The 11,864-nt window shown below is 41.6% G+C and overlaps 1 pseudogene; it reads right to left on the reverse strand.

The window, feature by feature from the left end:
• Positions 1–9,498: 9,498 nt before the first annotated feature.
• LOC105808554 lies at positions 9,499–10,278 on the reverse strand (annotated as a pseudogene).
• Between the last annotated feature and the right edge of the window lie 1,586 nt (positions 10,279–11,864).

Raw genomic sequence — 11,864 nt, forward strand, 5'->3', positions numbered from 1 at the left:
CGGAGGCCAGAGGATCACTTGAGATCAGGAATTTAAGACCAGCCTAGGCAAGAGCAAGACCCCATCTCTACTAAAAATAGAAAAAATTAGCCAGGCACGGTGGCACGTGCCTGTAGTCCCAGCTACTTGGGAGGCTGAGGCAGGAGGATCACTTGAGCCCAGAAGTTTGAGGTTGCTGTGAGCTAGGCTGATGCTGCGACATTCTAGCATGGGTGACAGAGCGAGACTCTGTCTCAAAAGAAAAGAAAAAGAATTCTGTGGGTAAATAATAAGAGTCTTTAAAATACTTAGGGACGGAGGATCACATGCCACAAGTTATAGAGCTTGATTGAGAAAAATATTTTAGCATGTTTTTCATGTTTGTGTTCTAAAGTTTGTTTCCTTTGACATAACATTCTCTGATTTACTTAAGTGCCACTATTCTTGTTATACAATCAGTGTTTTATGCCATTTATGAACCATGTCGTTCTTCTCTTGCCCTCCTGTACACAGATACAAACATAAACACATACTTAAAAACAGAAGACAGGAGGGGTAAAAAGCAATAATGAGAATCATTACAATGTAACTTTAATTAATAAAAATAAAAAGAAACTCTAACTCAGTTAAGTGAGAATTAAGATCGAAATGTTAGCCAGGCACTGTGGCTTATGCCTGTAATCCCAGCACTTTGGGAGGCCGAAGTGGAAGGATTCTTTGAGGCCAGGAGTTTAAGATCAGCCTGGGCAACATAGCAAGACCCTGTCTCTGCAAAAAAAATTTAAAAATTAGCCAGGTGAGCTATGATCGCACCACTGCACTCCAGCCTGGGTGATGACAGCAAGATCCTGTCTCTAAGAAGAAAAAAAAAAGTGTTAATGTTGCAGGTATTATCTCTAGCCATAAAACTTTTTGCTAGCAATAGAATGGTAATGTGAGCACAATATATATCAGGAATATGATGTATTATAGAAAAGTGATAAATTTATTCTTGAAAGTATGCCAGGTGTTGTGATGTGCGCCTGTGGTCTCAGTTACTAGGGAAGCTGAGGCAGAAAAAAAAAATTATTTTTTTAATTCAACCCATTTTGTAGTCAAACCGGAGCTATAAGGGAGAAGGCAAAAGCAGGAACTTTTAAAAAGGTCCCAACTGGAAAAAGACTATTGAGAACTTATTGCCTTTGAGAGTAGGAAAGGGCTCTAGAACATGAGCCAGAGACTTGGAGTTTAGTCATAGCTCTACGGTGGTTTTGCTCTGTGTCCTTAGGCAATTTCCTTGATCTCTGTGTGCTTTATTTCCCCTTGTAAACAATAGTGATAATACCTGCTGCCCTCACCTACCTCACCAAACTGTAAGAATAAGATAACGTTTGTGAAAGTGAGTTCTCCAAAGGAAAAGCTATTCAGAAGATCAGCGTAATGGAATAGTGTTATATGAAGGATTTGGTTCCAGTTTGCATCTGAAAAAAATGTCAGTTAGCATAGATCATTTTATGAAACAGGTATACAGGTTTATGAAACAGGTTTCTTCCCTGCCAGATATCCAACATGTGGGCTCTATTTTTCTTTATAATAATCGTTGGCAAAAGCGTAACTTTTCAAAAACCAAACTCCTTTTAGTGGTGCTATGGCAGCTGCAATTGTATTTTTGAGTTAGATTTATGTGGTGAAACCACCAGATACTCAGAAATTAACTTTGCCTTTTGCCTTAGGCACTTTTGCTACATGATGGCATTACAGGCTGTTGTACAACCAGAGTTATCCTCTTGTTTCTTGGCAAATTTTTGGTACCTTTCTTTGAAGTAGAGGGTTAGGTTTTAAGAAGGAAAGTGAGCTTATTTCACCCATTGCTTTGCAGAATTAAACTTGGCTTTACTTTAAAAATTCCAGTCATCATATACTTGTAAAAGTTAAAATATAGGGAAAGTTTTTTCTTCATGTTAATTCAATTCTGGGCACCTGCAGGTCATATCAGGTGTCTGACCCAGTTATCTTCATGGATCATGGCAGGACCTTACATTTCAACCCGATTATGCATTTCCGTGGGGGGAGGGGGATTCTGTTACTAGGAAATTACAAAGTGGAAACACCACTGCAGGGGGTATAAGTAATTCCTTGCTGCAACAGACAAGATTTTTTTTAAAGAAAAAAGGTTGCATTTTAGGTACACAAGGTATGGATGCATTCAACATTCACTTTGATCTCTATAGATGCCGACTTCCCCTTGTTGCAGGCAGTTGGGCTTTTCCAACTCATTGCTAACAAAGATGCATCAGTTTCATTGGACAATGAGAATTTCAGTTATTGAAAATGAAAAGTTAGGGCAATTCATGCTTGAAAAATGAACAAAAAAATCAACCTTGTGCAGTGAAATAGCTAACATTGGTATTTCAGGAATACTTACAAACAAGTTTGGCTGTAACATGTAGCTTTAATGTCTCTTTTCCGTTATGGACCCATAAAAGTATTAGCATATCTTGTGAATAAAGACCATTCTTGTGGACTGGTATATGGATGCATTCATAGGCTGTGGGAAGCAGTGGTGTGTGTATGTGTGTATATATAAATATTTTATGTTTGTAACACTGTGTATTAAGTTTATATAGAAAAAATAATGTTTCTTTAGTGTTTGGGGACTAAAATTGTAATATGATCATTCCAGTGTAATCTGACCATTCACTCTAGAATTTCTATTATATTTCTGTTATACACGATGCACACAAATGTACACCCCTAGCATTGCTGACTGCTCCCACTTTAAGTAATTGCTGCTTTTTAAAAAAACCCTACGTAATGGAGGAAGAAATAGCATTCTTTTTAAAAGGGGCTTTTCTGAAGAGTTAAATGTAAATATAGGATATGTGGGGAGGGTGGGGCCACCTGTAAAATGTCCTGTGGATGGACAGATAGCCTTTTAAATTTTACTTTTTAACCATCTTGACCGTGCGTGCCTATTTGTATTGCAGATGTGAACTACTATTTTTGGGGGTTGATATCAGTATGTTTTGAAACTGAATTATTACATAAAGGCAGAGTGACCTCTCTCTCCATCCTCCTTTTCCACATTAACTGTTCTTGCCAAATATTATATTTCTACTGATACCAAGTTTCAGCTAGGCAAAATGATGAAACTCTCCCGACTTTCCTCATCTTCCCAACCCCTCTGTTTTATGCCTGGCCTTATATTTTTTGTTGGCTTTTCATAAGAACAATTTACTGTAGTATTTAAAGACTGCAGAGTTTCAAAGTCTTTGAAGTCTTTAAGTCTTTTTTAAAAAATGTTTGGTTACTTAGTAACAACAGTTAAAACAGTGGAATAAGTCTAAGTCTGTAATATGCTGTAAGACCAGATAAGATTTTGAATGACACTAAATTTGCCTGCCACATTTCATTAAGAGGAAATTGGAACCTTATGGCGGGGAGTGGATGGGAGAGCAGGGCTGTGATTTACATGTAATCGCTGTATACTTAGAAACACCAAATGCTGAATCCTATCACTGTGTACTTGGGGGCCAGGCCTTGGATTTGGTTGTCATTTTAACTCCTGAAGATTATATATAATTATGATGAGCAGAAGGCAAATAAAGTTTTTGAACAAAAGTGCTTGTTTCCAGTATTTAAAATTGAGTAGTAAATTTTCTCTTTCAGTTAAACGATCTTCCCAAAATAAATTACTACTAAAAACTTATGTATGAAATTGACAAGCTTGAAGAAGCTGGTTTTTAAGGAGTTCAGTCACTTATTATATTTTATGTTAAATAAATTGTAATTCTTTCTGAGCCAAACTGTCACTAAAATGTCCTGTGACAGAACCACTTCTCTTTTTTCTGCCATTCTGCCTATTAGAAGGGTTCTATGTTGTATTTGTTTTTAATCCTTGATTTTAAAAAAATTAATGGTTTCAGTGTTGCTTAGCTTCAGTTTGAAGTGTAACTTTCACTAATAACTACAATAAAAAGAAAAGCTTTGCTCCAAACTTGTTGCTGTGTGGTTATCATTACAGCTCTTCAGACTTAGGTAAGGGGAATCCCTGTGATATGGTGGGAAGAATTTAGGCTTTTGAGTCATGAAGTGCTGGCTTCAAACCTTGATTATTTGACACTCTGGGCAAGTTCCTTGATACTTCTAAATCTGTTTGCTTCGATATGAAAGAAGATCGTAGAACTGTGGGGGCATTAAATGAGATAACATATGGAAACTATTTAACAGTGCTGGGTATGTGGGTGGAGCTCAGGTTTTAAAGAGGTTCCCTATCTCTCCCACCTCTACCCATTTTCCCTTCTTAAATAAAAGACATTGGGTGGAATTGAAAGAAGGGGAGGCGAGAAACCAGGCTTACAAATTTTGCCAGGAGGTGAAAAGAATGGGTAGGAAAAAAAGGCACCAAAAGGAACTGGAAGCATCCTCACAGAAGCCCAGAAGTGGATACACATTCCAGGTGTGAGATGCAAGCAAACACTGGACTAAGATTTTGGAAACCAGCTGTCAAGTCTCGTAACTGTATTACTTCAGGTATATCATTTTCCTTCATTTTATAATTGAAGTTACTGAGGCCAGGCGCGGTGGCTCACGCCTGTAATCCTAGCACTCTGGGAGGCTGAGGCGGGAGGATCGCTTGAGCTCAGGAGTTCGAGACCAGCCTGAGGAAGAGTGAGACCCCGTCTCTACTAAAAATAGAAAAAATTAGCTAGGCGTGGTGGCGCATGCCTGTAGTCCTAGCTACTCAGGAGGCTGAGGCAGGTGGAGCACTTGAGCCCAGGAGTTTGAGGTTGCTGTGAGCTAGGCTGCCGCCACGGCACTCTAGCCCGGGCAAAAGAGTGAGATTCTGTCTCCAAAAAACAAAAAGAGAAACAGCAGTGTTTGCCCCCTTTAGGTGGGCCAGACTCCGCGGCCGCCACTCTGCCCGGCCTGCACAGGCATTCATTTGCCATCTCTGGACACAGAGGAATCCTAGTGGTAAGGTGAGGGCTCCAGTCAATGCAGGAATCTTTTTGACGGTGTGTTCCTTGCGTGGGGGTTGCTTGCTACCTTGAAACAGTCCAGCCTAAATATTAAAAACTTGTCCCTTCATAATTTCCGTTTACCCTATTTATGTTCTCCACAACATCAGAGAAGTGTAATACCTTCTTGTTACTACGGTTTGTACACCCTAGTCTTCTAGCTACGTCCCCCAACTCCGTATAGCCCCAGCAGTACAGTTTGTGTTCTAAAGCAGCGGTCCCCAACCTTTTTGGCACCAGGGACCGGTTTCATGGAAGACAAGTTTTTCCACAGACAGGGTTGGGGGGATGGTTTCAGGATGATTCAAGCACATTACATTTATTTTGTAGTCAAACCTCTCTGCTAATGATAATCTGTGTTTGCAGCCACTCCCCAGCGCTAGCATCACCGCCCCAGCTCCACCTCAGATCATCAGGCATTAGATTCTCTTAAGGAGCACACAACCTAGATCCCTCACACGCGCAGTTTACAGCAGGGTTCGCACTCCTGTATCTACGGCTGCTGCTGATCTGACAGGAGGCGGAGCTTATGTGGTTATGCGAACGACAGGGAGCGGCTGTAAATACAGATGAAGCTCACCCGCCGCTCACGCCTGCGGTGTGGCCTAGTTCCTAACAGGCCATGACTGGTACCAGTCCTCAGCCTGCAGGTTGAGGACCGCAGTTCTAAAGGATCTGATAACACATGCTGACGAGTTGGTTTGTTTGAACTACATGCATCAGCTGACAAGTTGGACAAACTAAAGAGAATCACTCTGTCAGTCTTTGCCCAGTAACTATGCTAGTGTAGAAAAAATTTTTAAACATCAATAATTTTACCCCAATTCATACAGTTTTATGGGAACGTGTGCAACAGTGACCCTAAGGCCATGCTCTATAAAATTACACAGAGGCTGCACTATAGATAAGTGTAACAACAAACACGCACCATAGTTATCCAGGCACATTATCAGTCTATTGCTCTGATTAGTAAGATGTGCTAAAGTGGACAGAACAAATCACCAGTTACATTAACACGTAACTGAAACTTTCCAGAGAAAAGGGTGCTCAGAGCACTACACTTGAAGCATCAGAAACGAGGTGCCAGTCTAAGGTAAAATTCCAAGGCAGTTGGGGGGTGGTGGCAGGCAATGAGGAGCACACATCTTGAAGTAGGAGTTTTCGTGGTTTCCCTGTTTCAGTTTTCTGATCATTTGACAAATTTCTCTTGGCTGCTGATATTTGCACACCTTGCAGATGATTTTAGGAAGTTAATTAGGTTCATATGTCAATGCCAGAAAAGGATGTGATCATTTTTTCAATATTGTTAAAATGTTTTAAAGGGGACTGAAATCTTTGTTTTTGTTTATTTTTGAGACAAAGTCTTGCTGTGTTGCCTGGACTAGAGTGCCGTGGTGTCAGCCTCAAACTCCTGGGCTCAAGGGATCCTCCTGGCTCAGCCTCCCGAGTAATTGGGATTATAGGCACATGCCACCACGCCCGGCTAATTTTTTCTATTTAGTTGTCTGGCTAATTTTTTTTCTATTTTTTTAGTAGAGACGGGGTCTTCCTCTTGCTCAGGCTGGTCTCGAACTCCTGAGCTCAAGTTATCCTCCTGCCTCGGCCTCCCAGAGTGCTGCCAGGATTACAGGCATGAATAACCATGCTCAGCCTAGGTTTTTTTTTTTTTAGAGACAAGGTCTCCCTCTGTTGTCTAGGCTAGAGTGCAGTGGTGAGATCACAGCTCACTGTAACCTCCAACTCCTGGGCTCAAGTGATCCTCCTGGCTTAGCCTCTCAAGTAACTAAGACTACAAGCCATGCCACCACACCTGGCTAATTTTTTAATTTTTTTTTTTGGGAGGGGGGATCTCACCATGTTGCCCAGGCTGGTCTTGAACTCCTGGCCTCAAGCAACCCTCCTGCCTCGGCCTCCCAAAGTGCTGGGATTACAGATATGAGCCACCACACCCAGCCCATCTTTAGTTGTATCTGTAGAAGAAAGATGATTGTTTTTCTATGTTCTGTCACTTTTGTGGCTTTCCAGTCTATAAAGATCTTAGCAGTGCCTTTACAGAGCAACACTTTTCTTGTACTTTTCTCTATTAAAATGTTTTCCTGGCCAGGCGCAGTGGCTCACGCCTGTAATCCTAGCACTCTGGGAGGCCCAGGCGGGTGGATTGCTCAAGCTCAGGAGTTCGAGACCAGCCTGAGCAAGAGCGAGACCCCGTCTCTACTAAAAAAATAGAAAGAAATTATTTGGACAACTAAAAATCTATATAGAAAAAAAAAAAATTAGCCGGACATGGTGGCGCATGCCTGTAGTCCCAGCTACTCGGGAGGCTGAGGCAGAAGGATCGCTTGAGCCCAGGAGTTTGAGGTTGCCGTGAGCTAGGCTGAAGCCACGGCACTCTAACCCGGGCAACGGAGTGAGACTCTGTCTCAAAAAAAAAAAAAAAAATGTTTTCCTTTAATACTTAGAGACTGGGTGCAATGGCTCATGCCTGTAATCCCTGCACTTTGGGAGGCCAAGGGGGAGCACTGCTTGAGGCTGGGGAGTTCAGGACCAGACTGGGAAACATGGCAAGACCAGACTGGCAAGACTCCTGTCTCAAAAAAAAGAAAAGAAAGAATAGTGCATGGGTTCAAAATTTATTTATAATTATAAACAAAACAAACACATTAGTGGCTTAGGATTATGAAGTTTAAGATGATGTTTGATTCTCAGCTGAAACAAACCTTTAATAGACTTTGCTAAATGATTTTATAAGTAGCCCAATTCAAAAGTACTTGAAACTGTTACATGTACAGTATTGTGCTTCCTTTAAGGCAACATATCTTGCTAAATGGAATTTGCATATTATGTCAGAAAAAAACAAAAATAAAAACAGAACATAGGAATAGTTTATGTTGCACCAAATGATTTCACCCAGCACCATCTGATGGTTTTCACTTGTATTTTATACAAATGTAAAATTAAGATTATTTAACCGTCTTTAGATGTTTTGTGAGCTTAATTTTTCTAATTTATTTTTGTGCTTTCATAAAGATTTTAGATTATAAAAGTTTGCCATCTATGGTATCCCTTTGAATAGTATTTTTACAAATATATTCATAGGTGCTATTTAAACCAGTAATGAAAAAACTATTGCCTACTTAAAGCTCTTTAGATATTAATTTGAAAATTTGCACAAAAGTTTAACACTTTACTTTGAATGCAGCAAAGCTATTTTCCTTTCATTTTAACCCAGAGACTTTTCTTTCTCATGGAAGAAGAGTGGGTTTTGAAGATCAGAAGGGCAAATGAAGGTGGGGAAAAAAAGTCAATGGTTTCAACCTCCAGAGCAAATCATCCGCAGCTGTGCACCTGAAGCAGGCAGTGATTTCTCTGACTAGCACGCTGTGTAAAATTAGTTAGCCTCGCCCAAATCTCAACCTTGGGGATCTCGACATGAATTTAATTGGCCTGAAATAAGTACCAGACTAGCAGAAAAGTAAGCCGGAAAAAAGGTCAGAGTTGAACAGTTTCCTGTGGAGTAATGAACCAAAAAATTGTCTAAATTAAAGTGAGAGAGATCAACTATTCCCATCTACCCCTGTTTAAAAAAAAAGAAGAACAATGTACTCTAGAGCAATTAAACTGTTTGCAAACAACTCTTTTTTTTTTTTTTTAAATCTCACTCTGTCACCCAGGCTGGAGTACTGTGGCCCAATCATAGTTCACTGCAACCTCAAACTCCTGAGCTCTAGTGATCCTCCTGTCTCAGCCTCCCCAGTAGCTGGGGCTACAGGTGCGCACCGCCACACCCGGCTAATTTTTTGTAGAGACCACATCTCACTTTGTTGCTCAGGCCAGTCTCAAACTCCTGGTCTTGAGGGTCCTCCCACCTCTGCCTCCCAAAGTGCTGGGATTACTGGCTCGAGCCACCACACCCAGCCCCAAAGTACTTTTAAACCTTGTTCTAATTCAATAAAAGTTGTATTGTCTAACAATTTTAATAATTGGACTTTACTAAATTAGGTAATCTATAACATTTATGGGGGTGGGGTGGGCACAGTGGCTGATGCCTGTAATCCCAACACTCTGGGAGGCCAAGGTGGGAGGATCACTTGAGGTCAGGAATTTGAGACCAGCCTGAGCAAGAGCAAGACTCTCTCTCTCCTAAAATTAGAAAAAATTAGCCGGGCATGGTGGCACACGCCTGTAGTTCCAGCTACTCAAGAGGCTGAGACAGGAGGGTCACTTGAGCCCACGAGTTTGAGGTTGCTGTGAGCTAGGCTGACACCACGGCACTCTAGCCCAGGCGACTGACACTCTGTCTCAAACAAACAAAATTTACTCAGAAGAGAAAAACTAAGAACAAAGATACTATAATGCTTCACAGCTTTTGAGAGTAAATGGTTTATTATTGTAAGGCATTTCATGTCTTTTTTGGTTAAATCTCACTTTAAAAAGTTGTGAGTTCACATTTTTATGCTTCACATTCTTTTCACATCTTTTCAAATTTCTTGCTTCCTTGTCTGTGTCTGTAGGATCCTTTTTAATCTATGAGAAATCTGTATGGATACGTGGATACTTTAAATCTGAAGAGAGAAAGCAGCCCGCTGAAGAACAGTGCAGCTAGACACATACCAGTCACACACATCGTTTTCCTCTTTCCGACCTTCATCCTAGATGTGGCAGCTTTGTCTAACAGCATCACTCCCAGGGTAACACACATGTTACACAACGCAACGATGCATGTTTCTGGTGTATGCTGAGAGTAACTCAATTGACTGATATAACGTATATGTCCAGTCTTAGGATTCCTTCGAACATACGGTTCTCGCTTTATATGAATCCACATGTGACCAGCTGTCATCACAATCGCAAAACACACAGTTAAAAATCCCCATAAAATTCTGCAAAAAACAAATGTCCTACTCCTTTCCAATAAATACACAAGTCCGCCAGTGATAGTCAAAAGTATCCCCAGCGTGAAGGGACCATGATAAATTGCAGGCTGTCGGATTCTGCTGCGGACGCTCATTCTCTCTGCTACCCATTCGCCTATTTCCTCAGCCGTGAAACCCCTTCCATTCAAATGATAAATGTCATCTGGTGTCAATTCCCTGTCAGCAGAAAAGTGGAAGAAATTCGGAACTGAGGTCACTCGGAACATGTGAAAGACTTCGGGGCTTAGATCGTAATCCATCAAAACAAAAAATACCTTGTTGGCGAATGAACCGGGGTGTTGCCAGGAATGTGCCAAGATGTGAAATTCTTCAGCAGCTTCTTCGCATGTTACACATGATCTAAACTCCTGGAGAACAGTGAACATGACAGTAACAGAGTAGTTTCTTGGTGTTTCTAACACGAAGTGACTGAACGCGGAGTCAGTCATTCTTATCACTCTGTTTTTCTTGGTCCAAGCCATCAACTGGCTGACCTTTTTTTCTAACGCCTTCTTCTCTTGGGCAGGATGTGTGGGAATGCCTTGAGCCATGAGCACCAGGGCCATTGCTATACGCCAAAGCCACCACAGTTCTGCCATATTTGTTTACTTCTTTTGGTTATAAAATGTTTCAAAACATGTAAGCCAAAATTTGATCATTTCTTCCAGCAATTAATTTGTCCAAGACGTTTTTTTTCCCCTGTCTTCTCCAATCCTGGTAAAGGAGCTATATCACAAATTCCTGTTCACGTCCAGTTTAGGAGCCATATATTAGAGTTTACAAAATAACCTATGGAAAAGAATATTCTGTGGTGAAAGGAGTTTGGGAAATACTGTTCTAGCTTCAGTCTTTCTGCCGAGCTCCAGGCTGCATGTCTAACCACCTACTGACCAGCACCCGGGTCCACCACAAACACCTCAGACTTCTCAAAGTCAACCTCATCACACCCCCACCCCGCTTGCCTACCAAGCCCTTGGTTCTCTGCCTTTCTCTGTTAGGGATATACCATCCCCCTGAGGTTTTAAAACTGTAGGACTCTTCTGGACTTCTACTTGGCCCCTGGGGCAGACTGCCTGGGTTTGAATGCGGGCTTTACCCCTTGTTAGTTACGTGACCCTGGGCATGTTCCTCACTGTTCTGTGCCTCAGTTTCCTTGCCTGTATGGTGAAGACGGTAATAGTACCCACCTCATAGGATCGTCCAGCAAAGCCCTCAGAACAGGACCAGGCCCTCCACGTGTCTTCCTCTCTCTCCCCCAGCGCCCCACTAGAGGCAGTGTGGAGGGGGGCAGAGAGAATGTAACCTGGGGGAAATCAGACACACCTACATTTCCATTTCTGCTTTTTAGCAGTATGTCTCTCGTTACCTGCAAAAATGGGGATAATGCCTACCTCACCTATTAGTTGTGAGGATTAAATGTTAACATGTTTCCAAAGCTTAGAACAGTACTGGGCAATAAAGCACAGATGAATTTTTTCCCTTCTCTCTCTCTTTGTTTTAATGGTTGAATTTTGAGCATTGTTTTTAACATGCCAGTTATTTCTCCCATGGTTGTGCCCTCTCCAAATACCATGATCATTCCCTGTATGCCTTCAAGCAGATGGGGAAAACTGGTGGGTAAGACAGGATTGAAGAAATGTGTGCGATGTTAAATGTATATCCATTTCCGGAAGGAGACCTGCTGGGAAGTGAGCTGAGCAGGAGACTTTGACTTTTCCTATGTACTGTTCATTGTTTGTTTTTAATTTTTTAGAGGTAGGGGTCTCGCTATGTTGCCCAGGCTGGTCTCAAACTCCTGAGCTCAAGCGATCCTCCTGTCTCGGCCTCCCGAGTAGCTGGGACACAGGAGCGTGCCACCACGCTCGGCTTCGTAATTTTTTATCATGTCGCTGCACACCTTTCATCAAAACAAAAATGTTTAATTTGTCAATCTAGTGAATACGCTGCCCCATGCCCTCCTCCTCACTCAACC

This window comes from Propithecus coquereli, unplaced genomic scaffold (assembly GCF_000956105.1).
Source record: "Propithecus coquereli isolate 6110/MARCELLA unplaced genomic scaffold, Pcoq_1.0 Scaffold178, whole genome shotgun sequence".
In the NCBI taxonomy this organism is placed as follows: domain Eukaryota; kingdom Metazoa; phylum Chordata; class Mammalia; order Primates; family Indriidae; genus Propithecus; species Propithecus coquereli.